Source organism: Gadus morhua, chromosome 22 (genome assembly GCF_902167405.1).
Source record: "Gadus morhua chromosome 22, gadMor3.0, whole genome shotgun sequence".
Lineage (NCBI taxonomy): Eukaryota > Metazoa > Chordata > Actinopteri > Gadiformes > Gadidae > Gadus > Gadus morhua.
The window spans coordinates 1,952,104-1,966,527 of NC_044069.1; the positions used below are offsets into that span (position 1 = coordinate 1,952,104).

At 45.3% G+C, this 14,424-nt stretch overlaps 1 long non-coding RNA gene across 4 annotated transcripts; it reads right to left on the bottom strand.

Moving 5' to 3' along the window:
• Positions 1-3,357: 3,357 nt before the first annotated feature.
• LOC115535981 (uncharacterized) lies at positions 3,358-10,024 on the bottom strand. 4 transcript variants are annotated; one of them, XR_003974589.1, is made up of 6 exons: positions 9,837-10,024; positions 9,002-9,135; positions 6,189-6,285; positions 5,895-6,011; positions 5,596-5,719; positions 3,358-4,306 (listed from the first exon to the last, which is right to left on the bottom strand). It is a non-coding gene; the product is annotated as an uncharacterized LOC115535981 (long non-coding RNA). The 4 variants fall into 4 exon arrangements; XR_003974587.1 differs by having other exon boundaries at positions 9,002-9,986; XR_003974588.1 differs by lacking the exons at positions 9,002-9,135; positions 9,837-10,024 and adding an exon at positions 7,026-7,338.
• Between the last annotated feature and the right edge of the window lie 4,400 nt (positions 10,025-14,424).

Genomic DNA, 14,424 nt, shown 5'->3' on the forward strand with positions numbered 1-14,424 from the left:
CGAGAAGTAAGCCAAGTATTGAGTAGGTAGTAAGTAGTAATTAGTAAATCATTGCGAACACACCCAAAGATTTTGGGGAGAAAAAAGATTGTCCTGGCGGCCTTAAACTGACTCAACAGCGCCACCTGCTGTTGTGTAGTGTGAATCACAGGACATTTGTTTGTCACGTGACTTTTTTGTACTTGGAAGATTTTAGTTTGTACTTGGAGGATATTTTTTTGTAATTGAAGAAATATGTTTCTTTGTATGTGTAAAACATTATGTATTTGTTTCTGAAGCAAAATGCATAAGTTTGTGAATGATGTTTTGTATTTGTGAATCGTTGTGCGTGAGTAAAACACGTTTTCGTGTGTGTGGGGTTTTGGCATGATTCTAACTCCATAGCATGTGTGCATGTGTGTGTGGCGTGTGTGTATGCGGTGTCCTGCGCTGCCCTTGTCTTGAAACGTTTGCATCAACGCGCCCGTGTGTGCAGTGTCTGTGTGTGTGCGTGTGTGTTCGTGCACATGTGGCTGGATTGTGTGAGTGTGTGTGTATGCGGTGTTTATGTGTGTGCGTGCGGTGTATGTGTGCTAATCCCATTATTATCACTAAATCTAGCAAAAACAATATTTAACATTATCATTGCTATCAATACAATCATTGATATGATTATACTGTATTGTAATTCTATTCAGGATGATATGATTTAGACTCACTGAAGTGCAGGGAGTTGAGGAGAATACTCAGCAGTCCGATGCTCACAATGACAGTGATGTGAAACCATAGAGCTGTTCAGGAGTAGGACACACACACACACACACACACACACACACACACACACACACACACACACACACACACACACACACACACACACACACACACACGGTCACTTGGCTAAAAAAGCCAAGTGACCGTGTGTAATTGTAATGCAAATTTTTTTTTAATGTACGGTATTTTCTCAACCTTATATTACAGTGTTGCACTCATATCAGAGCCCATGCCATTAAAATCACATTTTTCCTGTTGTTTGTTAATTAACATAGGTCTGAATAAGTTTGTGAGCTGTGGTAAGTTTGAAATCTATGCAGTGTGTCTGCTGAATGCAATAGGCAATGAAAGGAAAAAGGCAGAAGAAATGAGCCAATCTGGATAAGGTGACACTGTGACGTAGCGTTGTCAAACTATTATTCATGGCCCTGCCCACTTGGTTGGTTCGTAACCACCCACAAGAATTCTGAAGGAGTCGTGATTGAGCTAGTGCTAAATGCTAATACGTGTATGGTAGTTGCTTAGTTCGTAGTAACAGGCTAGTTACAGAATTTTGAATGCAATGGCAGAACAACATCGAAGTACATGAACTGCGACATGCTGCCTGCCGCCGGTTGCCGCGGCGAGGCACCACCGCCGCGAGGCACCACCGCCCGGCAGCAGGCAGCCGGGCGGTGGTGCCTCGCGCCGGCAGCAGGCAGCAGGCAGCGCACGGTTCTGTCTACTACAGATTGATGTGGAAGTGGAAGAACCAGAGACGTCGGAGAACCCGACGAAGTCCTTTGTGATTCATTATATCGTCTGGACGTGCACACAGCTTTTGGCCGTGATAATATGTATTATTTGATATAGATATCTATGTATTATATGATATTATTTAGATATAGAGCTCCAGGACTGTAACGCAAGTGTTGTACACTTCCTTGTTATTTGGATAACCGTTCTGCTGTTGGTGTGATGGCGCATAACACGTCGGACTCTCGTCTATGGTATTTCTACAACTAGACCCGTAGTGGGGGTTATCTCAGCCATGGTTGAGAATGAATTGGGGGAAAGGAACTTTGGCTTTGACTCCCTGAAGTCATGAACCACGACATGGAGGAGAAAGGGATTGTTGACCGCGGTCGTCTCCCGCCGGAGCCTCGCTGCCGATGGACCACCGCCTCGGCTTCAGGATGCGGTGATTAGCGCTGACCGCTGCCGAGGCGGCGGGAAGCAGGGCTCAAGCGGGATACATTCGCGGCCAACAATCCCTTTCTCCTCCATGTCGTGGTTCATGTAGCCTACTTCAGGGAGTCAAAGCCAAAGTTCCTTTCCCCCAATTCATTCTCAACCATGGCTGAGATAACCCCCACTACGAGTCTCGTTGTAGAAATACCAGAGACGAGAGTCCGACGCGCCATCACACCAACAGCAGAACGGTTAACCAAATAACAAGGAAGTGTACAACACTTGCGTTACAGTCCTGGAGCTCTGCTCTATATCTAAATAATATCATATAATACATAGATATCTATATCAAATAATACATATTATCACGGCCAAAAGCTGTGTGCGCGTCCAGACGATATAATGAATCACAAAGGACTTCGTCGGGTTCTCCGACGTCTCTGGTTCTTCCACTTCCACATCAATCTGAAGTAGACGCGGTCGTTTGAGATTCATAATAACCTATCGTCTGGAGGCTCACACAGCTTTTGGCCGTGATAATATATATTATATATTATATGATATAGATATCTATGTATAATATGGGTTTCTAAGAGCCATTGCGATACATCCACCGTAAACAGAGCGCATGGTACCGTGGCTACAAGCTGCTCAGGTGCCAGGTGATAATATATATCATATATTATATGATATAGATATCTATGCATAATATGGGTTTCTACGAGCCATTGCGATGCATCCACCGTAAACAGAGCGCATGGTACTGTCAGTGGCTACAAGCTGCTCAGGACCACACCCCCACCCCCCTCCTTGACCTGCCTTGACACGCCCACCGTATACAGAGCGCATGGTAGTGGCTACAAGCTGCTCAGGGCCACACCCCCACCCCCCTCCTTGACCTACCTTGACACGCCCACCGAAACAGCGCGTTTGGGGGAAGCTCAATGTGCGACTGTTTCGGAGTGACTGTAACTCTGCACCACGGCTGAATTTCGGGGACGTCTTTGAATACTGTGTTTGTGGCCCACTAATACCTATATTAAAGCATCATAAAATAGAATGGCATGGGATCTTTAAGAAGCTTATCTCCATATAAATCTGAGCTGTACATGAATCTGTTAATGAAGTCTCATTTCGACTCCTTCCTCCACTTCACTATTCATGTTCTGTTGCTTGCAGTTAACTACAGCCGCCCTTCCTGGGTAACGCCACCACCAATCCCTGGTCATCCATTGAAGCCATCTCTCTCACTCTGCACAGTCACACTGTTGCCGCTTCATTCTCATTGTCTCATAATCTCATTATTAAGGCTGCTGTGGATGCTTTAAAAAATAAACATTTTTCTCTTAGGTAAAATCAAACCAGTGGGATGTTAGATTGAAAACCTCCAAAGCAATGTATTAAAAATTGAAAGACAGTCCTATGTGAAGTTTCTTTTTTGGGGATTTTCAAAATGAGGTACGAAGCTAGAATGGATTGTCCTACTGTTTCTCAACCCTCTGAGATTATTACTATGAGTAGTAGTATTGCATGCATACAGTACTCACATCAGCGCCACAGTAAGCCTATAGAGGCTGCAACCATTTGCTTCTCAACAGATTGTGGTGTTTTAGAATGAACGACCACTAGAGAGACAAGACAGGCGGCGCTACTATGCTAGCTACTAGGTAGTAACACCAGACCAGCATTAATCAATCAAAATAAGCTATCGACTGGCTGCTTTTCACAAACCAGAGCTGATCCAAGGGTTCTCATCAAGGGGTTGCGGGAGATGATGCCACACTCTCCACCGCTTGTTCTTGCTCTGCCCTTTTCTTCCCAAGGAATTTTCTTATGTCCATCTCTTATCAACGATATTTTATAACTGTACTTGACCTGAGAAGACCTCTGAGAAGTGGCGGGCGCCAGGGTGTTGCCATAGCAACACCTGAATTTGTTTTCGACACCAAGTTGGCTAGATTTATATATGTATTTATATTATTTTTTTATCTATAAGAATGAAAGAAATTGTGTAATGAAAGAATAAAACAATGATTGATGCATTTTTGTTTGAATAACATCTTGCTCCCGCGGCCAGTGCCAGCGCCGGCATTGCAAGGGGAGGGAAATTACGTAAATTCGCAGGAGGCGGGACAAGTGCGGCCGCTGTCACTCAGGTTTGTTTTGGTTTGACGCAGACAGCACGAAGGCAGAACAGACCGCAGAAGTCAACGCGATCGTCTTCAATATTGAAGCTGTACCTTTATGATATATAATGAATCCTCACCTCTTCTCAATAGACTGATTTCCATCTTTCAACTCAGCAGGATGATTCATAGAGTGGTCACTCTTCATGGAGACACAGCTGGGTCCAGGGGAGTCTGCTCTCTGCTGCTGGACTCTTCTAGAAAACAAACAGGATTTCGTTTGATAGAAGCTGTACCGATATAATCTCTAGGGCTGTCACGTTCTGGTCGGTTGATTCAGGGGTCCACAACCTTTTCAGCATCAAGGACCGGTATGATTCTCCGAAAAGTTTCACGGACCGGGGGGGGGGGGGGGGGGGGGGGGGGTTGTTGGGTTATGTTGCGCAGAGGTTGCCTAAAATGAAAACATGTTATATGCAATCTAACAACTGCATATAGACTTATGGCATGTAAAAGAGTGACGGTATTGCGAAGTAAATTGAGTTTATTAAGTGTGCATGCATTTTGCATGAATTAAAAAAAAATAATAATAATAATAATAATAATTGTATTCAAATATGGTATCCGGTACCAAATGACCCACGGACCGGGGGTTGGGGACCACTGAGTTGATTGACTGGTTAATCGATATGCACTTGTTGGACCAGATTCTCTTTGGTCGGGCAATGGCTGGTGTTCCTTTAATAAGAACAAAGAGCTTCTTCATCCATTTTTTTATATTGGAGTGACGGGCTATATTGTGTTAGAAATAACATTAATTATGAATAAAAATAATGTTGAAGGCTTAGTAGTTTCTGTTTCAACGATAAGACTTATACGACAAGGGGTCAAACCAGCTCAAGTAAGGCAAGACCGCTAGTCCTAACTTACTCAACCTTTACTCCGCTACTAACTCATTGATTCCAACAAAGTCATCGATCTGGCAGCATTTGGTTAAAAAGGACGACAAAATAGCATGCAAAGTGTAGAGTAAGTTTGTGTGCAGATCAGCTAAAATGGTGGCATGAGTACTTTTTTCTTAATACGTCTGTGATTCTTCAACCCCCTTCGTGTTTAACGCTCGCTAGGCTTTGAGTGGAACACAACAGAATTGGCTTCTTGTCACGAATCCCAGCAGCATCCAGTGGGCCCCGTTATATTACACACAGATAAAAGCTATAATCAATTCTTCGGTGGTGTCGTCTATAAACGACGCTGCCCGACGCTCCGTGGCTCGTCCGCTGTCTGCTTCATATTGAAGCTCTGCCCTAACCGAGTGGACTCGGACCGAGAGGGGGTCTGAAACCCACTGCCCTTCTCCAAACAGCCCTTATGTGATGTTGAGGCTAGCAGGTAGAGTACAACGCACTGTGGTAGATTCTGTTAATCTGGAGATAACGGACGCATTGTTTTATAATCATCTTTTCACCATCGACCAATCGATTGGTCAGAGAGTTGGTTGAATTTAAGACTACAGCCCAAATCATCATCTCTAATCAATGCTTACCTTTTCTCAATAGACTGATTTCCATCTTTAAAGTTAAAAGGATGTTCCATAGAGGATGTTCCATCCACTCATCATGGAGACACAGCTGGGTCCAGGGGAGTCTGCTCTCTGCTGCTGCTCTGGGCTTCAACACACACACACACACACACACACACACACACACACACACACACACACACACACACACACACACACACACACACACACACACACACACACACACACTTGTAAATATCAGCAGCAGTAGAGACTGATAACAACTAATTGGTCTGTTTTCCTCGTCTGTTTAAAAGTCCTACCTCTCCTCTCTGGGGGGGCGTCCATCTTTAAACACCAATGGTATATCCATAGACCAGCCACTCTACATGGAGACACAGCTGGGTCCAGGGGAGTCTGCTCTCTGCTGCTGCTCTGGGCTTCAACACACACACACACACACACACACACACACACACACACACACACACACACACACACACACACACACACACACACACACACACCTATTACTCAGACTAATGATGGAGTCATGATGCATCACTGCTGAGCTCTGAGATGGACAACAGTCACAGACAGAGAGATCCTCTTCTTACCTCTTAGCTTTGCTCCGGCGGCCATGTTCCCCAGACAGAGTGGTCTTAGAGGTAGGACCCCCCTCCTCTCTCTCCTCATCCATAGTAGACTGGAGACCTGGACACAAACACAACTCATCCATCACTTCAATTGCCTTTTGAACTTCAGCCGTTTATTGAGAGAGGTCATTGAGACTGCGTCACACTAAAGCATTATGGACGTCATAGACCATCAATATGAACCCCACAACATAACCACACCGCCCTCACTACAGTACAGATGGGTACAGCAGATGACCGATGAATTATTAAACACCTTGGAGACTGTAACTGTGCTTAAACTACAACGCAAAAAAGATATACAATAGACTTAAAAGAAATGCATTGCGGTACAATTAAAGTAAAGAACGTTAGAATAATTTCTCCACTGGACCAAAGTCTGAATTCTGTCCCTTTACTGAACCACAGATTCAATATAGATCAACTGGTGAAGCTCAACACATCGATAGTCAATACGCACAAATATATAACTTTTTTAAATATCACCACATTGAAAGGACTTCTGCCACGTCCTTCCTTTAATTCGGAGTAGCATGAAGACAAACGAATCTCTTGAATATTGAACGCAGTGTTCAATTTACCACACGGGTCAGAAAAGCAGTGAAACATGAACTAACGTTGCATTCTCTACAATAAACTCTGTCTTTAATTGATAAGCGATACACGGAGACACATACCAAGATGAGGTCAGTATTATATACAGCAACCTAAAGACAATATTAACGCTAGTAAACTGGTTGTTCATTATCATATGCATAACCGAAAGACAATATAAATGCTAGTAAACTGTCAGCCTACCTTACCTTATCGTATCTACTCCGGGATTATATTGCGTCCATACGGTATAAAGTTGTAAAAGTTTAAATGTAAGGGAAGAAACGGAGGTTAGAGTGTTTCTAAAACAAGTTAATCAGGTGAAAGGAAGTGAAAGAAAGGCTCTTCGCTGCGACACTGTTGACTCGCAGTTGAAAAAACCCGGGACACGCCTCTCTCAGCGCGGGCACGTGATATCTGTGAAGACGAATCTTATGAATGCAGTGCTCGCGCACAATACACATCACACACACACACACACACACGCACACACGCACACACGCACACACACACACACACACACACACACACACACACACACACACACACACACACACACACACACACCTTAGAGTCAGGTACAGAGAGAGATAGAGTATGGTAACATCCCCCTTATAATAAAGGTAGTGGTGTCATTAGCCACCTCCTGAACAAATACAGTTACATGCATAATGATGCAATCATACACTTATCCACTCTCAAAACACACACACACACACACACACACACACACACACACACACACACACACACACACACACACACACACACACACACACACACACACACACACACACCAAACTGTTGGAACGGGAAGTACTTCAGGAACCGAGAGAGGAGAGATAGAGAGCGAGAGACAGAGAGACAGAGAGAGAGTGATACAGAGAGAGAGTGAGACAGCGAGAGAGTGAGACAGCGAGAGAGTGAGACAGAGAGAGAGTGAGACAGCGAGAGAGTGAGACAGAGAGAGAGTGAGACAGTGAGTGAGCAGGAAGAAGCAGAAGAGATCTCGAGTTAGTTTTCTCTCTGTGAGGAACAAGCTGTGAGGGTCTGGTCTGAGGGTCTGGTCTGGTCTGGGGGGTCTGGTCTGAGGAGAGGGTCTGGTCTGGGGGGTCTGGTCTGGGGAGAGGGTCTGGGGGGTCTGGTCTGGGGGGTCTGGTCTGAGGAGAGGGTCCGGGGGGTCGGGTCTCACACACACACACACACACACACACACACACACACACACACACACACACACACACACACACACACACACACACACACACACACACACACACACACCTGTTGGAAGGGGAAGTACTTGAGGAAGCAAGAGGGAGAGCGAGAGAGAGAGCGAGAGAGCGAGAGAGCGAGAGAGAGAGAGAGAGAGAGAGAGAGAGAGAGATTAAATCGGTTAAACTATCAGAACAAGTGAATGGTTAATCGTCCTGGGGATTAATTGTTCGAGTTTGAGATTGTACAAAAAACCAGTTTCACATCAAAAGCAAAGACAGCGAAGCTAAGCACTGCTTCGGGACCGCTATAGTTCTAGTTCCGGTTCTATATATAGTTGGGACCGAGACGCTCAGTCTGCTCTGTCCTGTGTGTGTGTGTGTGTGTGTGTGTGTGTGTGTGTGTGTGTGTGTGTGTGTGTGTGTGTGTGTGTGTGTGTGTGTCTGTTCTCCTTTACTGCCCGAGTTCATTCTCCCCCTCACTCACCCCCTCCAACACTGTTTTAGATGCCCCCAGCAGAACCATTACCCAGCGTGTATTGATCCCTAGCTCACCTGGCATAGTCCAATGGCCCCCACTGACCCCAGCTTCTCCTCCTCTCCCCCCCCCCCCCCCCCACTCCTCTCCTCCCCCCCCCCCCCCCCCCTCTCCACCTCCTTCCTTTTGTTCTAGACCATCAAATGAAGATCAACCCAGGACCCCCCCCCCTCACCAAACCATTGGTACCCCCCTAGCCTCCCAGTGGGCTCTGGCCATTAGGAAGCCTCTTATCATTATGGGGGATTCTAACATCGCCCCCACCCCCACATTTAAACGGTCGGAGGTTCAGGCCCACAGGTTCCCGGGAGCGACCCTCAGACACCTCACTGCGGTCCTGCTTAGATCCCCCTCCCCCAGGCCTGGCATCAGACCGGTGGTTTTTAGGTAGACATAAACAACGGTCTTAGGGAACAAACAGCCGTTACCGTTATCAAAGACATCGACGTCGCGTTGGAACAGCCAGAGCTGAAGTCCCTCAGGCCCGTCTCGTCATTCCTCTCCTCTCTGTTTCCATCGAGCTATCCCTTCACCAGCTCCACTGCACTGAGGCCTTCAGCAGCTTTGTGAGAGACAGCATAGAGGAGGTGGACCCCCGATGCGGTCACCTTAAACAACGGTCTCTCCTTCAACTCCAGACGACCCAGGACAGCGTCCATTGGGCTCGGGGACGGGGGTTAGGGCTATGCTACCCATAACCCTAACCCTTACCCTCTTATTCATTGGAGGCTTCTTTTATGTGAAAGGATGGTATGGATGTGTGAATGGTTTTACTATCTCTTATTTATCTTTTTTTATATTCCTATTTTTTTATTTATTCATTTAATCTATTTTGCACTTATCTGCCAGCACTTATCTTTACCCTGTGTGTTTTTAATACTTCTTGAAATGCTTATACCATGTTATTTATATATATATGTATATGTGCAATTTTGGGGTTCCTGCATTTTTCACCCATGACTTCTACTGAGATTGCAGTACCCCCAGCACCTTGCCAGGGTTGACAGATGGTATAAACTCCTCTCCATCAAACCACGCAGACGAAAAGTTACAGTTCACTCTTTATGGTGAGGTGAAGTAGGGTAAAACTGAGGAATGGAAGTACAGCATTTCAGTATGAGAATAACAGAATGCTGTAAAATTAGCTTAGCTACTAAATTGGCTTGCTAACGTAAGAATATCCATCCATCTAATTTGTTTACAAAGTTTCCTTAATCTCATTATACATCAAACCCCCTTAACATAGCAATACAGATAACGTACCAACGATGCTTTCAAAGGCTAACTTGAAACCAGAGGAGACGCAATTATGAAGACGAGTGCGAGTACCATGCTTTCCGATCAAGTGAATGTAGTGTAATGGAGTGAAAGGCATGCATATCAGAACGTATTCCAGAACAATACCAAAGTCCGCCAGTAGATGGCATCACAGGACCATCAATAAACATAAAAGACTGAATTACACAGGAGAAAACATACATGTAACAGAACACATATATTTAGAAATATATACATATATATATATATATGTATATATTTCTATGCATGTGTGTGCGGGCGGGGTCCTCAGACCCCCCCTTTTATTTACTCTGATGTACTTTTCATCCTTTCCAATAGAAGTGTGTTTCTATTGGCCCGTTGGCTGTGTCACCGTCAGCAGTTACCAGGGACCGTCCTGCCGTCGCCTCTACCCACCACGGGACCACCACCCTCTCAGGCTACCCACCACGGGACCACCACCCTCTCAGGCTACCCACCACGGGACCCCCACCCTCTCAGGCTACCCACCACGGGACCCCCACCCTCTCAGGTTACCCACCAAGGGACCACCACCCAGTGGCGGATCTTCCATTAGGCAAACCTAGGCAAGTGCCTAGGGCCCCAACCAAATCTGTCTTTATTAGGGGCCCCCAAATCTGCCCCCCCCAGCCATTACTTATGGCCAAAAAAAAAAAAAAAAAAAAATATCAACATAACGCCGAACTAATGCCTAAATAATAATTTTCCAGCACACATGCCCCCCTCCATTGTGCATTGGACTAGTACAGAATATGATTACGTAGTAACGCGCGCAGCGCGAAATAACGTACTTCAAACCAAAGCAGAGGGATGCGACTCGGTGAAAATGAAGCAGCGGAATTATGATAGTGGTTGTGCTAAACGAAAACAAAAAGCTGAGAAGAAAAGAATTGCAGATACACTGCTGAAATTGACTTCATTTTTTACACCTGCTGCCGCCACAGCAGCCGCTGCTGAACTTGCGACAGGCTCTGCTGTTGGGGAAAATGATGAAGTGGAGGTGGAGGTGGAGGAGGAAGGAGGAGAGGTGGGTGCCCAAGGAGAAGAGGTGGCTATGGAAGCCGAAGGAGAGGAAGATGAAGACGAAGATGATTTGAAAACAGGGGATGACAGATGAACAACATCACCTTCTATCAGTGAGCCCTGGCTGAACAAGGTATTTGAGTTGACAAAGTACATTCTTGTTGTATAAAGATCAATGCCAAATGAAACATGGTGTAGTGAGTATGTTCTAATGCTGTGTTTGTCTGTTTTTCAGGTTGGGTTCTATACTGCTGCTCACCACTTTTCTCTGATATGAAGACTTTTGAGAAGACGACAACAGTAGGACTTTGTGTTTACAAATGCTTTCTGTCTCACACACACACACACCACACACACACACACACACACACACACACACACACACACACACACACACACACACACACAGGGCCGTAGCACCAAATCCTGGGCCCCTATACTATAGGTACTGATGGGCCCCCCTGCGCCAGGTTGTTGACCGGGGGGGGGGGGTCCGGAGCAATTGTTGACGGGGGGGGGTTCCGGAGCGATTGTTGATGGGGGGGGGGGGGGGGGGGATTTTTTTTTTTTCTTTTTTGGTCATGGGCCCCCCCTCTGCCTTGGGCCCCCCCACAACTGTCCCCTTTGTCCCCGCAGTCCGACGGCCCTGCACATACACACACACACACACACACACACACACACACACACACACACACTGTTTTACTCACATGAAATGGTGAAGGCAACAGGGAAAATGGACATTTGAAGATGGAGAACTTAACCACTTGCACACCTAAACACCCCCCCCCCCCCCTCTCTCTCTCTCTCTCTCTCTCTCTCTCTCTCTCTCTCTCTCTCTCTCTCTCTCTCTCTCTCTCTCTCTCTCTCTCCTGTCACTCACTCACTCACTCACACTGAACCACTGCTTTGCCTGTCTCTCACTCACACACACAGCCACTGTTATTCCTGTCCACACACAAAATCTTTTCATTGGTCCTGTTTAAATGTAAATGGTGGTTTTCATAGACTCATATCCATTTTATATTTTAGTTCTGTTAAGTGCAAGATCATTTTGTATCTCTGGCAGAGAATGGAAATTCTAATCTCTCTCTCTCTCTCTCTCTCTCTCTCTCTCTCTCTCTCTCTCTCTCTCTCTCTCTCTCTCTCTCTCTCTCTCTCTCTCTCTCTCTCGTTTGAGTAATAAACATGTAATTTTGGCAAAGGCTGGAGCAATCTGAAACTGATTTTACTGTGGAGAGTTGAGTGGCAGTGCACTATGGGTTTATTGCGATTCTAAGAGTATTGGAAAGGTTATTTGTTTTGTGTACGTGTTTCAAAAATGAGGGCCCCATGTCTATATTTTGCCTAGGGCCCCAAAATGGCTAGATCCGCCCCTGCCTGCACGGCAGCGTTCTCTGGTGGGGCCGTGCCCCACTGGCCCCTAATGCAAAGACGCCATTGCTCCCGAGCGCCGACGGCCGAGTGGAACCACCGACCCCAAGCCTCGACCGAACAAGACGATGTTCAAAAGGACCAGACACGATCCTACGGGGCATACAGTTAGGGATTGGACTATTTGATCCATCCAGCCCGAAGTGATCAACTGTGAGTCAAACTTGAGATGGATCCCTCCCCACACACACACAGACCCCAAATGGATAGATATCCCAGTGCAAAACCAACACATCACACAGGTCTTAGATAAAAAAGAAAAAAATTCACACACCAAGATTGTGGTGGTCTCTCTGGGCATCAACCACAGGGACAACCTGTTGGAGTCGGCAACGTGCTCTCTCCAGGCACTGCACTGCAAAACCGTAGAAAAATACCCGCAGGCCACCATATATGTCCCCATCATTACTTTCTCACACAATTTAGCTGCACCACATCAGACCCCATTAACATATTGACTTAATGCATTCATAACTACAAAATACAACTCACTATTCGAAATACACCACTCTGAATTCCACACAACTCACAACGACATAACGACATTGGAGAGCAGAGATTCTCTCATACTGAGAGGGGGAGAGAGGGATAGAGGGAGAGGGGGAGAGGGAGAAAGAGGGAGAATGGGAGGGAGAGAGAGATGGGGGAGAGAGGGAGGAGAGGGGGGATGGAGGGAGAGGGAGAGTCTCTTACAGGCGCGTGCCGTCCATATGGGCAGCTGGGGCGGCGAACTCACTGCAAAAGCATGCTCCCAAAAAAATAGTTCCTCAGTAAATCATTGCTCCAAGTTTATTTTTAATAATGTCATTGCTACATTAACTATCAATAGTTTCTGTAGGCTTTCTGACTATATTGTCTGTTGATATTAAATTGATGGTGGCGATTCTAGTTGAGTTTAACGTATGATGCAATGTGGGGCGCGGAGCTCAACGACCCGCGTCCCTCCGTATGTTTCTCGCATTAACCCTGCAGGCTGCAATAACAATTGCTTTCCGCGCTATAAGACGCCCATATGGTCGTAATGTAGTCTGGCCCATGGTCGTGTTCTCTGACTGTTGTTGTTTAACATGTTTGCTATAGCTTTATGTTTACTATAGCTTTGCTATAGCTTTCTGCTAAATCTTAAAGACATTGCACTTTCTAAAAATGCTTTTTTAACTTTGCCTTTATTTTAACTTCTATTTTTTTTTTTTTGCATGTTTTTCTTTTACTTACCTATTGTTTTATTTAATTGTATGACAATGTTTATATGTGAAGCACTTTGAGTCTGCCTTGTGTATGAAAAGTGCTATATAAATAAAGTTGCCTTGCCTTGCCTTAAAATCGAACTACTCCGCCTGTATCTTTCGGCATTGAAGACTATTTATTTATTAATTTCAGCAGGTATTAAAATTGTATACCTGATTTCATACCTGATTTAAACAGCTGTTATTGAGAAATAGCTGATTTCAAAGGTGTTGAGAGATTTGCACACATCGTCGGGCCAACGGGTATTTCTACTTTTCATGTATTTGCAATGCACTCGCTAAGCCTGTTGTTAAATTGTTGTTAGATTGTTAAAATAAAATATGGAAGAAATAACTTCCCTATAATGTCGAATATGTCCTTTGAAATTTTTGACTTTGCAGAGTTGGAGTTTCCATTGCACATGGGCTATTCTAATTAGCCCGACATCATATGACGAGTGTTGCGGATGGCACTTCAAAAGCGTGCAGTAACATTAGGCTATTGGTTTATTTTTAATTCTTACTCACAATTAGTTTAGTTAACATGTTTTAATGTAGCTCAAAATATACTTGTTAAAAATTGATATAAATTGTGGGTGTGGTCATACGCCGGTCGTTTCTGCCCCACCGAGATGAAGGGGCACCGCACGCTACTGCTTCCTATGCTGCGACCAAACCTGTTGCTGGAGGCAGAGTTATTTGCAGACATAGACCAGCACATTAACTTTTTAAAATGTAAATACACACACACATTCCTGTATAATTAATTGAGGTGTATGACACCTCCCTCTGCTGGACAGTTTGGACAACAGTCTCACACCAAACTACATTTTCCGTTTGAACCAACAAAGCTATTGTACATCGATGGG